The sequence below is a fragment of the Odontesthes bonariensis genome, chromosome 11 (assembly GCF_027942865.1).
Source record: "Odontesthes bonariensis isolate fOdoBon6 chromosome 11, fOdoBon6.hap1, whole genome shotgun sequence".
In the NCBI taxonomy this organism is placed as follows: Eukaryota; Metazoa; Chordata; class Actinopteri; order Atheriniformes; family Atherinopsidae; genus Odontesthes; species Odontesthes bonariensis.
The window spans coordinates 25,762,718-25,778,070 of NC_134516.1; the positions used below are offsets into that span (position 1 = coordinate 25,762,718).

A 15,353-nucleotide genomic window follows, 5' to 3' on the forward strand; every position below is an offset into this window, starting at 1 on the left:
GTTTGAAGCCAAAAGCAGAATGTCCGAGTCAAATATGACAGGCGATGCCTGCTATTTGCCTTGAACCCAGATGGTGTACACAGGCCATTCCATCCATCCATCCATCCATTATCTTCCGCTGGTCCGGGGATCGGGTCGCGGGGGCAGCAGCTTGAGCAAAGAGACCCAGACGTCCCTGTCCCCGGCCACTTCCTCCAGCTCTTCTGGGGGGAGCCCGAGGCGTTCCCAGGCCAGCCGAGAGACATAGTCTCTCCAACGTGTCCTGGGTCTTCCCCGGGGCCTCCTCCCAGTGGGACGGGCCCGGAACACCTCACCGGGGAGGCGTCCAGGAGGCATTCTCACCAGATGCCCGAGCCACCTCATCTGACTCCTCTCGATGCGCCATTGTTTCCCTTAGACAATCATTCTGAAGCGAGATCATTTGACAAGATTTTATTCAAAGACTAAAAATAATCTTATGCCGTTGGATTCAGCTTTCCAATCTGAAACAGAACCAGATTAGTTAGAGCATTGAGATAAAGACATTTGCAGGTACCACTCCCAACATACCCTCTGCACATCATGTTCAGCTCTAGCGGGCACTTGGGAAGAACTTTTTCTGCTGCCCAGAACCATGGCTGTCAGTAATATGCTCCTTCAAGTAGTGGACATCCTGAAAGTAGTCTCTGCCCTTCTCATGCTGCTGGCTGAAGGTGCTGTAACTTCCAGAGGGGTACAAGCCATACAAAAGCCTGTAGTCAAAGTTAGGAGATCCACCCACACCTAAGCGTGGCACCAGTACGGTTGCAGATCCCGGTCCAGACCCTTGGCGATCATCCGGGTAGCCGAATTCCTCCGTCTGCTGCTGGTAATTCCCGAGTTCAGCTTCCTTGGTGACACTGGAGGTCTCCCCTGACTGGAGGACAGGGCCAGGTGGTGACAGAGGGGCTGCAGGGAGAACGTCAGTGAGGCTGAGGGCTTGGGCTGACGCATCCTCAAAGACTGAGGGAGCAATAGCCCACTGGGTTTCTGTGTGGAGACATTTCATCATTAGTCCTTTTCACAGCAGAAGTTCTGATAGCACAGAGTGTTGACATCAGTCTCCTAGGACGTAAAGTTAAAAGCCCCCCCTCTACAGAGATTGAGCAAACTGAATGAGAAGCACAGGTGTAATGCTCAGGTTTCTCTTTGGTGCCCCAGTAAGGCCGCTTAAAGTGAAGGGCCTTTCTTCCAAGCAGAAGGGAGCCATTATTACACACCTGAGCATCATTTTGTGTTTTAATACATAGGTTCTGAATTTTTATTTTTTAATTCAAACTAAACAGCAGGTTTCGGCTTCATAATAGAGCTCGGCAAGATTTGCTAGTGGCTACATGAAAACACACAGACACCTTTAGGCTTCCAAACATATTTTGGGCCATCTACACTCCAAGCAGAAGATTTACCTTGTGGTCCAGATTGGGCAGCTCCAGGTTGCAGAGCGCCAGCTTCAGATCCTACGTCAACAGGCACATAAGTGACAGTAGAGTATCCTGTTGCAGGCAGGCCAGAGCTCAAGCTGCTCAATGCTGGACCCGTCTGAACAGCCTGTGGGACACCAGAAGCGTGCACAGCCATTTGCACGGGCACAACGGAGCCAGAGCTGCTGAGTCTTGGGTCTGCCCTAAGAACAGGTTGACTTAGACCAGAGGCTTGCACAGGTGTCGCCATATAAACGTCACTGGAAGCAGTGTTGGGCACGGTCACCGGGCGGCCAGCGGCTGCTCCCTGGTAAGAGCCAAAATTACCTGCAGCTCTTGTGTCGCTGCTGCTCTGGCCTGCTGATTTTGAACCTGGGTGCATGAGAACAAGTTTAGCAGAAGCGGATTCAAGCAAGCATGTAATGTTTTACCACAACAGATGATAGCACACCTTTAGTGGGAAAACCCCATGTAGCAGCAGTCAACAAGGCAAAGAGGGAAACCCTGAAATTATGTACAGCAAAGAGTAAGAATGCAATATTAACCAATATTCAGTGTATTCAAGATGGCTGAAGCCCCGGTTCATGTCCCCGTTCTAAACGTATTATACGTTACGAACAGCTCTCGTTTTTTGATATTCAGAGTTTTGGATTATTCTCTCATGGAGCAACCATCGAGGAAGCGTTCTAAAGTGTGGGAATATTTCGACCCAAACAGTTCCTTCAGCACATCAGCCTCCTCTGTTCCCTGTGACAGAGTATTTTCCAAAGCTGGAGAAATTGACTAAAAAAAAAAAAGAAACCGTTTGAGTCCTTCTACTGTGCAAAAATTACTTTTCTTTAATAAAAACACCTGAAGTAACACAAGCACCCTCTTTATTACACCAAGCACACTCCCAAAGAAAATATGAATGACAAACCAAAAATTTTCCCATTGTTTTTAAATTATTATTCCATCCATCCATCCATCCATCATCTTCCGCTGGTCCGGGGGTCGGGTCGCGGGGGCAGCAGCTTAAGCAGAGAAACCCAGACGTCCCTGTCCCCGGCCACTTCCTCCAGCTCTTCTGGGGGAACCCCGAGGCGTTCCCCTGCCAGAGATCCAACGTGTCCGGGGTCTTCCCCGGGGTCTCCTCCCAGTGGGACGTGTCTCACCAGGCGTCCAGGAGGCATCCTAACCAGATGCCCGAGCCACCTCATCTGACTCCTCTGGATGCAGAGGAGCAGCGGTTCTACTCTGAGCCCCTCCCGGATGACCGAGCTTCTCACCCTATCCACCTACTGTCCTGGTGGTGAATCGCCACGCAGCACACGCAACCGCCGGCAAAGCAAAATGAAGCATAAACGTCTCGAGCCATTAACATACGCGCAAGACGCAAGCGCAAGGGCAGTTAAAAGAAGTATAACTCAGCCTTTAAGGGAGAGCCCAGACACCCTGCGGAGGAAACTCATTTCGGCCGCTTGTATTGGCGATCTCGTTCTCTCGGTCACTACCCACAGCTCGTGACCATAGGTGAGGATAGGAACATAGATTGACCGGTAAATCGAGAGCTTCTCCTTCTGGCTCAGCTGATGGCGCACCGATCCGCCTGTCAACCTCCCGCTGCATTCGTCCCTCACTCGTGAACAAGGTCCCGAGATACTTGAACTCCTCCACTTGGGGAAGGATCTCATTCCCGACCCGGAGAGGGCAAATTATTATTTCATGGGTAAATTAATCAATCTTTAATGAGGTACTACAAACCCATATGTACAACACGCATACATAAGTGTTATTATCGTGTTATTATATGCATCACATTCGCAGGGCTTCATAAGGTGCAACAATCGCTACGCCAGTAGATGTCACCCAAGGGAATTGAATGAAGCTTCGGGTAGTGAACCACTTTATGACACAATTCAAAATGATTCAATGCTTCAAAAAGCCTCGTTTTGCCATCACTAATATTAACTAATGTTTCCAATCAATCAAACAAAAACTGTAAAAGGCAGCTTGTGCTTATACCTCAGGAAGAACCCAGCAGCTGTCATGGTGAAAACAAGCTATGAGAGGAAACAGCAAGGGTGAAGGTTTATAAATAATGCCACAGACCAGCCCAGATCAATCAAAGCTTAACGTGCTAACAACAGACAGCTGCTTGTGAGGGACTATCAGGACAGGTGGACGCTGGAGGCTCATCTGGTTGCTCTGGTATCAGCCTCATTGTCTCCTCTGGCCTCCACCCTCCTGTCTGTGCTAAAGGCACTTAGTCACTGCCAAATATTTTACTGTCGTAAAATAGCTCTACCCAAATTGTCGTAATTCTCAGATTTTCTATTTCAGTTAAACGTAGAAGCTGGAAATAACAGCCTAGATGTTGAGTTTTCACACCGACCCACTCACATATTTAACAAGTTAACTGAGGCCTGTAGAGTCTGAGATGTAGCTCTTATTGGTCCTTTAAAGGAGACATGTTTTGCCCTTTTTGGTACAATTTCTTACTGAAATGTATGAGACAGGTCAGGAGCTCCTGGTCTTATTGGCCAAGTTTTTCCCCCAAAAGTGTATTTTATTTTCTAAACATGTTGCTTTTCTAACTTTAACCCAGTACTTTTAATGTTTTACACCTTTCGAATAAGTAGTTTTGGAAAAAAAGGTGAAAAACGAATGAAGGAAACAACGGTCTCACAGCAGTTCAAAGACTGGTGTCAAACACAAGTCCCGAGTTTAGGAGATGGTTGCCTATCCTCTGCATCCTTTTTAATCTCCTGACTTGGTCAGTGTTACTTGTTGATAATCCAGCGGTGCAGGATGATGTTTCCTGTTAGTTTTGGCAGAACTGGTGCTCAGCTGCTGGCACAGAGGAATAACTGGCCCAGCAAAGAGCCTCCAACAAATAACCAACCGGATGATCCAGAACTTCCTGCAGCTAAACAAAGAGAAAACAGAGGTCATTGTCAGCTGTTAAAAATCTGAGCTCAGCTTCAGGCTGTGATGTTAAAAACCACAAACCAAGCAGGAATCTGGGTGTTATTATGGACTCAGAGCTGAACTTCAGCAGCCAGATCAGGTCAGTTAGGAAGTCAGCCGACTATCACCTGGAGAATATTTCCAGGATTAAAGGACTTCCTTCCCTGGTTACCTGTCAGATTTTATTACTCATTTTAAAAGCTTTGAATAGTTGGACGGTTGCCTCTGTCTATGATCTGTGAACTCCTTACTCCCCTGATTGCTGCTCACACGGCCCACTGTTTAATATAACTGACCTGTTCATTAGATGGAAATGAATCCCTGCATACTCCTAAAAATCACTTTATTTTGAGGCTTTTTCTTCAAACTAAAACCCCACTTTCATAATTACTCGGGACTCTTTGTAAAATGCAAATAAAACCAGAAAGATATGATCTTAGAACTATTAAAAAGTTCTATCTAATTAGAAATAGTGCCAGTTCGGTGCCATCTGTTGGTTTCCTTAGCGAGGAAATAGTTTTTAAATTGCTCTGTATGAATGAATTGGATTCATTCTGAATTGAATGAATTGGATTATAATTACAATGAATTGAACTCCAATTGGCCTGAATTGGACTTTATTACTGAAGTGCGCTGAGATGACATTTGTTGTAATTGTAATAGTTTATTTTGGCAACATTTTAAACAAACTGACATTATTCTGTCTTGGAAAACACTGCTGGTGGAAAACATGATACTGGCTGCTGAAAAACTGGCAGAAGTGGACCTTCCAACGTGACAGTGACAGGAAGTAATCAGCTGAAGTCGTCCAGAGATTAACAGAGAACACAAATCAACATTCTGGAATCCGGACTTCAGTTCCATCCAGAATCTGTGGTTGGAACCACAGACCGGAAGAGACAGAACAGAAGCCTTCACAAAGTTGTGATGTCATCACTGTAGTGACATCACAATCGATGTCATCTCTGATCTTGTTTGACATCACAAAGTTTATACAGGCCAGACATTTTCACTGCTTTTTCACAGTTGGTCAGGAGTTTATCTGAAGAAACCCGTCCAGTTTTTGAAGCAGATTTGAAAGTCACAGCAAACGGTTTTCACATCGCCTAAAAAACACTTAATTACTATCTTAAATAGTCATTTTAACAAGCACTTACAAACAATGCTTACTTGCTATCTTAAAAAAATGTGATTTTAATTACTCATAAACAACAACCAAAATGAGTCAAAGCAAGAAATCATCTCCTCCACTTCAGTGGTGTGACATGGCAGACGACGATTTGCCCGAGGTTTTCTACACGTGTCCCATTACTTTTGGCAGTAAGGAAAGTTATGAGGAACCCAGCAACTGTTGGAAAAAGAACAATCCCAGGTCTCTGCTGCAGCTGGGACTCCTCACTCAGAGGATGTCCAGCTCCTGCAGGATCATCTCCAGGCCTCCGTAGTTCCTCGAGTCAAGTGGAAGTTTCCAGTTTCACAAACCGAGGGGATTCCCTCTAACGCCTCTGCTGCCAACCGAGATTATGGATCAGAGAAATGACAGAACTCTTACCAACAGAAGAATGACAGGATCAGCTATTTATAGCATGGGATGGATGTTCTCAGGACAAAGCTGCTGAAGAAACATTTCTTTCTGACAGGAGAAAAAGACAGAAGAGTGGCAGCAGAGAGCGGCTGCTCCATGACTGAGGAAAAACTAAAGAAGGTGCAAAACTGTTTGACGTGTGAGCGTCATCTCCGTCAAAAGTGTGAGCAGGAGCTCAAGCAGTGCAACCGAGTCACTGCAGGATTGTGTGAAACTCTGAAACCAGCACCAGCAGCAGCAGAAACTGAATATCAGAGTAGAGCTCAGGAGGAGCAGCTTCTGCTTCTGCTTCTTCCATCATTACTTAGAGAGATGACACTGGAATGACACTGACATGCTTTGGTATTCAGAGCTTTTATCGTTTCTTTAAAGGGACACTATGTAATAAATTAAGTCATTTATTAGCTCAAATCAACATATTCATTCACAAGTTAGTCCTCATTGGTGTAAAATGATCTCTGTCAAAAATCTCACTTATCCTCCTGAGTGAAGAATAACTTTTCTGTATCTACATAGAGCAGGTAAGCTCTATGGAGGCTGCCATGTCCTTCCGGTCTATGAAAAACGACGAAGTGCCGAGAGGGACATAAAGCACTTCAAATTGTGATTTCCCCGCCAGGCCTGCAAGCGGAAATGACGTCATTGTGACTGTTTTCAGTCTGGATTTAAACATTGTCACATTGTCCAGGCCCCTGCTGGACCCATGGAGGCTGACTATGTAAACCGAACATTTTTCCATATCCTAAATGTACAGGTACACTTGGGGATAATTGTCCATAGACTCTGAACTGGATTTCTCATTTTGAAAAATACCACATCAACCCCTTTGAGTAATGCTGAGCAATTTTACATTTATGCCCTGTGAAACCTCGTCATTGACTCCTATCCTCCGTGCATACAGATGATCTGTGATGGAGGTGATTTCATTTCCAACATTGAGGCTAAATGGCCGGGATCAGTTCATGATTCTAGGATGTTCCGAGCATCCTCACTGGCACAGAGGTTTGCACAAGGCGCAAGAATTTTACTAACCCGAAGGAGTGTACTTTTGAAGTAAGGTGTAGCATAGGCAGAATTTTGGTAATGTAATGAGAGGTCAGGTGTAGAGGTCATCTTAAGGAATTTAAAGTGCTCGTCATACTTTATTATAGATAGCCATATACGGTACATATTGCATCAAATTGCCTAAAGTCTTAACACATGTATATCCATGCAACATTTCTCTTATTCTGCAGGAGAGTTCAATGGTGTCCTGCTTGGGGACAGAGTCTATGCATGCTGGCCGTACCTCCTCACGCTATATCCTGATCCAGGAACAAGGGCATGCACATGCACATGCACATGCACATGCACATGCACATGCACATGCACATGCACATGCACATGCACATGCACATGCACATGCACATGCACATGCACATGCTAAAACAAGGGCACGGATAGAAATGACCTTTGGCCAAATTAAATACAGGTTCATTGCTTAAAGTTCTCAGGCACCATGGCTGACTTCTGACAGAGCCATCTTAAATTAATAGTGTACTCCATATTTTATACATTTTGTCTTGTGGACAACTTTTCAGGCTCAAGTCTTTTCTTCGTTGAGTCCCTGCAGGTTCTAGTGCCTGAAAGGACTCAGTTTCTCCTGACACAATGAGGGACCTATACAGGGACACATATTTCCTTTGATCCTTATTGTTGTGACCTTTGAGTTAGAACTTCTTTTCATAATTTAGCATCGACACAGAAGCAGTTTAAGTCAGAGCAAGTGTAAGAAGGCTAAATGGACAGAGATGATTTATAACTTTCCACACGTTTAGGTCATGGCTGTGAATATAAATGTAAAAAACACATTTCTAACACGTTGCATGAACCGTACAATAATGACAAGTTTGAGTTCAAGTTGTGTTGAATTGTTTAATTATTATTACATGTTTCTCAAGCTGTGGAGAGAAAACTCGATTTAAATACAGTTCACAACACGAAATTCTCCTTTATCTGAATTTATACTAACATCCCTCTCCAGTTTCATAATCTCTAGCTTGATCTATTTTCTTTTCAGTTTCTTGTATTCCATATCTAGTTTGGTGCTCTCTTTATTGGACAAACACATTTCTTCAAAGGCTACTTACCACTCTGAAATATTTTCCTGTACTTTACCATCACCTGCTGCCAGGTACGCTTTTGGCTGTTAATATTGCTCCTGTTGAGATGTAACAGTGAAATGTTAATATCTGGGTCACACACTCACGATAATATAGTCACAAAGTATGATGATGCATGTCGATTATTGGGTTATTAATAAAGTGAGCAGGGCCAGTATATTTGTGCTGCACATCTCATACAGAGACAATTCAGCATGCTTTATGTAAACACATTATAACACAAAGAGGAGAGCATAAATACATGAGGACAGTAAAATAAATGTCTAACAATTGACAATGGTATGAAACTTTCATAACTTACGTGCCTAGTCTGTCTGCAGTTGTTAGTCATGCCGTTTTCTTCGCTTTATTGATCGCAGCTGTATTACCATTTCTGGTGATGACACTTTTAAAATCCTCATACAGCTCCATAAGCATTATTTGTTCAGCTGCCGAAAAAATAACAGCGCTTGTCTTGCTCTTCTTTTCACACAGATCTCCGTTTTTCCACCATCCACTCGTCAGGGCTTCTTACGTTCCTCGTGCACTCGCACTTAGCTAGGCTATGTAAGCCTCGCTTGGATTAGCCTCACCGAGATGCGGCTAAAGTATCTTCGTGGAACGACTTGAGGCTTAATTGGGAGATGGCGTTAGTTCAAGCGGCGCTTTCCGGCTATAGCCTGGCTTTCTTTAGCTACTTTCGAGGAATACCCCCCTGGAAAGAAGCACAAGTTCCTTGGACCGTTTGATTAAACAAAACAAAGGCCAGACGTGTCGTTGATCACATGAACTTCTGCACAGATTGATCTCTGAAGAGACAGCTCCTTCCTCTGACCCATTTCGAAGACTGACCATTTCTAACAAACAAAAAACAAAATTTTTCTTGATCGCCATAACACAGGTCTGTCTCAGGAGTTGAAGTCCTTCATGAGGATGATGATTTGTAAGCATTCAATGTTAAGGGTGAACACACACGTGTATGTGGTTGTCATGGCCGAGAGGTTAAGGTGATGGATTTGAAATCCATTGGGGTCTCCCAGCGTAGGTTTGAATCCTGCCAACAACGATAACTTTACTGACTCAGGGTTGCTAAAAGTTAACCTGGAAAGAAGCACAAGTTCCTTGGACCATTTGATTGAACAAAACAAAGGCCAGACATGTCGTTGATCACATGTACTTCTGCACATATTGATCTCTGAAGAGACAGCTCCTTCCTCTGACCCATTTCGAAGACTGACCATTTCTAACAAACAAAAAATAAGCTTTTTCTTGATCGCCATATCTTAGGTCTGTCTTAGGAGTTGAAGTACTTCATGAAAATGATGATTTGTAACCGTTGCATGTCAAAGGTGAACAAGCATGCATGTTGTTGTTGTGGCCGAGAGGTTAAGGCGATGGATGAGAAATCTATTGGAGTCTCCCCGCGCAGGTTTGAGTCCTGCCGACAACAATGACATTATTGACCCAGGGTTGCGAAAAGTTAACCAGGAAAGAAGCACAAGTTCCTTAGACCATTTGATGAAATAAAACAAAGGCCAGGCGTGTCGTTGATCGTATGAATTATTGCACAGATTGATCTCTGAAGACACAACTCCTTCCTCTGGCCCATATTGAAGACTGACAATTTCTAACAAACAAAAAATAGCTTTTTCTTGATCACCATAACTTAGGTCTGTCTTAGGAGTTGAAGTACTTCATGAAAATGATGATTTGTAACCGTTGCATGTCAAAGGTGAACAAGCGTGTATGTCGTTGTCGTGGCCGAGAGGTTAAGGCGATGGATTAGAAATCCATTGGGGTCTCCCCGCGCAGGTTCTTCAACCCAATCAGGAGATGCTGCTGTCCCCTTTGCCTCCCCCTCCCACTTTTCTGTTTCTAGAAGTCAGGTGAAGAGGCAGTTGGAGAGACTGAACCGGAACAAGGCTGCAGGTCCAGATGGTGTCAGCCCCCGAGTCCTGAAGGCCTGTGCAGAGCAGCTCTGTGGGATTCTGCAACACCTTTTCAACCTTAGCTTGACCCAAGAAAAGGTACCACTGTTGTGGAAGACATCCTGTCTGGTTCCGGTACCAAAGAAAACTCACCCTTCAGACATCAATGACTACAGACCTGTTGCCCTGACATCCCACATCATGAAGGTCCTGGAGAGACTCCTGTTGACCCACCTGTGTAAGCAAACCAGCACATATCAGGACCCCCTGCAGTTTGCTTATCGCCATGGAGTTGGAGTTGAAGACGCTATCATACACCTGCTTCAACAAACCCACTGTCATCTGGACAAAGCAGGCAGCACTGTGAGGATCATGTTCTTTGATTTCTCCAGTGCATTTAACACAATCCAGCCTGATCTGCTTCGTCTGAAACTCCAGAAGACTCAGGTGGAGGCCTCAACAATCACCTGGATTAATGACTACCTGACAAACAGACCACAGTTTGTCAGACTGAAGAATTGTGTGTCTAACCAGGTGATCAGCAGCACAGGAGCACCACAGGGGACTGTACTCTCACCATTCCTTTTTACTCTGTACACTTCAGACTTCCAGTACAAGTCAGACTCCTGTCATCTACAGAAATATTCAGATGACTCTGCAGTAGTCGGGTGTATCAGAGATGGACAAGAAGCTGAGTACAGAGAGCTGGTGGACCGCTTTGTGGCATGGTGTGGGAACAATCATCTCATCTTGAATGTTAACAAAACAAAGGAGATGATTGTAGATTTCAGGAGAAACAGGGTCAGATCAAACCCTGTTTCCATCATGGGAGAAGAAGTGGAGGTGGTTGAGGAATATAAATACCTTGGTGTTCATCTGGACAACAGACTGGACTGGAGACACAACAGTGAAGCCATCTACAAGAAAGGACAGAGCAGACTGTACTTCTTGAGGAAGCTAAGGTCCTTCAAGGTTTGGAACAAGATGTTGCAGATATTCTACAAGTCTGTTGTTGAGAGCGTCATTTCCTCTTGCGTCATCTGTTGGGGCAGCAGCATCAGAAGCAGGGACCTAAAAAGACTCAACAACCTGATAAGGAAGGCTGGTTCTGTTCTGGGGACGACTGTGGAACCTCTGGAGACAATAATGCAAAGAAGGATTTTGCATAAAATCAAGAGAATTATGGACAACCCTGAACATCCTCTCGATGAGACTGTTATCGGAAAACAGAGTCTCTTCAGTCAAAGGCTTCTTCAGTTTGGATGCAAAACGGACCGCTACAGGAAATCTTTCCTGCCCACAGCCATCAGCATCTATAATAACTCCTTGATTTAATTGAGTTACATCAACATTTAATTTCCCTCTGGGATAAATAAAGTATTTTTGAATTTGAATTTGAATTTGAAGTCCTGCCGACAACGATAACATTATTGACCCAGGGTTTGTGAAAAGTTAACCTGGAAAGAAGCACAAGTTCCTTTGACCATTTGATGAAATAAAACAAAGGCCAGACGTGTCGTTGATCACATGAATTATTGCACAGACTGATCTCTGAAGACAAAACTCCTTCCTCTGACCCTTTTCGAAGACTGACCATTTCTAACAAACAAAAAATTAAGCTTTTTCTTGATCACCATAACTTAGGTCTGTCTTAGGAGTTGAAGTTGAAGTCCTTCAAGAAGATGGTGAGTTGTAAGCATTGAATGTTAAGGGTGAACGCACATGTGTATGTGGTTGTCGTGGCCGAGAGGTTAAGGCGATGGATTCGAAATCCATTGGGGTCTCCCCGCGTAGGTTCGAATCCTGCCGACAACGATAACATTATTGACTCAGGGTTGCTAAAAGTTAACCTGGAAAGAAGCACAAGTTCCTTGGACCATTTGATGAAACAAAACAAAGGCCAGACGTGTCGTTGATGACATGAATTATTGCACAGATTGATCTCTGAAGACACAACTCTTTCCTCTGACCCATTTCGAATACTGACCATTTCTAACAAACAAAAAATAAGCTTTTTCTTGATCGCCATAACTTAGGTCTGTCACTGCAGGATTGTGTGAAACTCTGAAAGCAGCAGCAGCAGAAAGTGAATATCAGTCAGTTCTGAAAGAGGCAGAGAGCTGGAAAGAGCAACTGAAAGAAAAGACTGCCGCCGATATTAATCTGGCCTCCAAACTAACAGCACAGGAGGAGGCAACAAAGACACAAGAAAAGAAGGTGGCAGATCTCATGAAGGCTTTATTTCTATCCGTCATCATCGAGCCAGAAGAGAACAAAGTGCTGTCAGTGTTCAGCTCTCAGACAGTTCACCTTCAGTTCCACTGACACACTGATGCTGGGAATTCATTTTTATCAGTGCTGCAGTCTGTCCTTCACTCACATGGTGGGAACCTGAGATTTCCTCTGACTCACAAACACAACTACATTGCTGTCAGTGTGCTGCTTATTGGGCTGTGAATGTTGTCAGAGCAGCTTTTCAGCAACAAGCTGCAGATGTGGCTGTTGTGCTGCTTCTGATTCACAGTCAGTGTGGACAATATGGAAAGTAGAGCTCAGGAGGAGCAGCTTCTGCTTCTGCTTCTTCCATCATTACTTAGAGAGATGACACTGGAATGACACTGAGATGCTTTGGTATTCAGAGTTTTTATTGATTCTAAACAGGCAGGAGTGGAAAATAAGTTGCAAAAAATAATTTAATGTTATCACTCATCTCTTAAGGCCCTAAGAAAAATATTTTCAAATTCAAAATATATATATATTCAATATTTGGGATTTTATGAGTTGTATCTCCCAGGTTACTTTGCCCTATTAAGGTATAAATGGAGCCAAAATGATAAACACATTAATGTTATATTTGATGAAGATAAATGATACATTGTTATATTTCTTGGTCATTTACATTACACAGAGCACATTTAAAGTTGATTTTATTATTTGTTATGAGATTACTAATCCAGTTTAGTAATCTCGGAAACGGAACATCTCAAGATTAACATATTGAACTTTTTGTGCACTGAAGATTACATAAAAACAAAACAACACAGCAATTTCATTTTCTCAAATGATGCATACACAACTGAACACCGGAGAAGGTTTTATGGGTCCAGGTTTTCCATAATGGTGGCAACTCTATGAACAATGCCCCTCATTTCCTGCCTATATTTAATTTTTTATGGAGCGCTTGGAAGCAGTTGTGTGGGTTTTTCCCAGTGACGATGCACAGACGAACACCACACTTTGTGCAGTAGATTGTTGTCTGTCCTTCTGGGCAAAGCCTGCACCTTCCCCTGTCTGTGAAAGCTGGGAAGTGATCCACTTGATCATGGCGGACATCAACCATTGTTCTTGGGGTTGTTGGCCTTTGTATGCATCTGGTGGGGCTGTGCACATTCTCCTCCCCTCCCTTAGAAGGCCTTCCCTTCTTTCCACTGTGGATAAGGGCATCTGCAACCTCCGGCCTGAATTCCTTCAGCTTTTGGTGCTTTTGCACACCAATGCTTTTGGCATCTCTGCGATACAGCAGCCATCCATTGTTGAAGGCTATATCAGCCAATTGCCAAAAGAGGCACAGGTACCACCGGTGGGACTTTGCAGGGGTGCGGTACAAGGCCACCATCATGTCAGCAAGGTCAACTCCTTGATATCACTTGACTCAGAGTCAGAAGAACTTGCAGGGATCTCCTCTATCACTCTCATTCCTGTGCTTCTCTTTCTTTCCCATAAAAGGAGCCAGCCGAGATGCCCTGCTTGAAAATAAATAGATTTTTTAAAAGTAACTTATAGTTACACTGTTGTAATGGGCACAGCTGTGCATGATAATATCTGGTACTGCAGTAATTATTAACATGCCTTCCAGTATTGTGGAGAAAAGGAGTCGAATACGCGTCGGTCAGCCTTTCATTGGGGAAGTTTATTTGAACAGTCGTCACAGCAACGTGCTTACAGAATGTTCACAAATCTCCAACGACCTCATTTTGCGATATGACTTTATACTGTCTTAAATCATAACAAGCGTACGTGGCCTTCTCTGGAGGCGCCTAGCTCTCGCCATTATTATAAACACGCTCATTCTAACCTTCAACCATATTCATATGAACCAGTCAACAAGGCACACGATGTAATTAGGCCATGTCATGACATTTCTCTCCCACATAGTCCCCCCTGAAATCACTTATCAGTGATTTAATAAAGAAATAATCTAAAATGAAAGAAAATCATCCCACATAGTTAATTAAGAATTAATTACCATAATCAACACTAAATTATTCTAATAATTCTACATTCTAAGTCAAAGGGAACATATTGAATAAATGAAAAGGAATATATATATATGTACCCGAATCACATTAAATGATTAAATGATTAAATTAAACGATACTGAATTCAACAATACACATTTTAACATTGCCATCACACTTGTCCACTGTTCGCAGTGCATAGGTGCGAAAAACCCACCGGCTGCTACTTTCGTAACTCATGTTCTTATCTTGGGAAAACTCGCCTACGGCCCCACCCCACTTGGTGACCGACCACTTTACCAAAGGTCGCACTCCGAACAGTTGACTGACACAATTGGCAATGGACATATCAGTGATCAGTTCTGATTGATAATACACATAGAATGAATACACCACCATCAAATGAATTAATCACAGTTTTGTACCAAGTACAATACATAAAATTATGGATTATCACACAACAATAGTAATAAAATGCAATGTAATGCAGCTCTTCCAGTCCCGTCCCATCTCCTGTACTCTGGTGTCGTCTGCTTCTGGCCGAACATCCGTCCGGCTGGGTCTGGAACTGCTAAGCTAACTCTGGGAGGAGAGGTCGCCAGTACGTCACTTCCAATCAAAGAGATCTTCAGCATCTCTTCTCCCTGTCAGGCTATACTTGGTTCCACACCCGAGGAAAGAATCTTGTGAACCGTCTGTTGATAACCTTCATTCGTTGACCAGCTCTCCCATGCGTTGGTCCTCAGACCCGGTCTCGCAAGGTCATCTGCCTCCTGGTTTCTTCCACTGTTTGTTTGAACATCACTTGCAGCAAACACCTTCTCAGAATGGGTATAATGCAACACACCAATAGGGAAACCATCCTCACTATCAACAATATTGCTATTCCCGCCTTAACTGTCATCGCTCCCCAATCTCCCAAAATCCCATCCAGACCAAAACAAAATTTTGAATAATGCACATTGACCAAATTTCTACCCCTAATCTGGCAACGTATCTCAGGGGATACATACATTTCAAAAGCTGCTAAGTAACACCACAAACACAGTTGAAACATTTTTTCTTCATCAGAA

At 43.7% G+C, this 15,353-nt stretch overlaps 1 non-coding gene across 1 annotated transcript; it reads left to right on the forward strand.

Moving 5' to 3' along the window:
* The first annotated feature begins 11,775 nt into the window (after positions 1-11,775).
* Positions 11,776-11,857, forward strand: trnas-cga (transfer RNA serine (anticodon CGA)). Its single transcript has one exon. It is a non-coding gene; the product is annotated as a tRNA-Ser (tRNA).
* Positions 11,858-15,353: the final 3,496 nt, after the last annotated feature.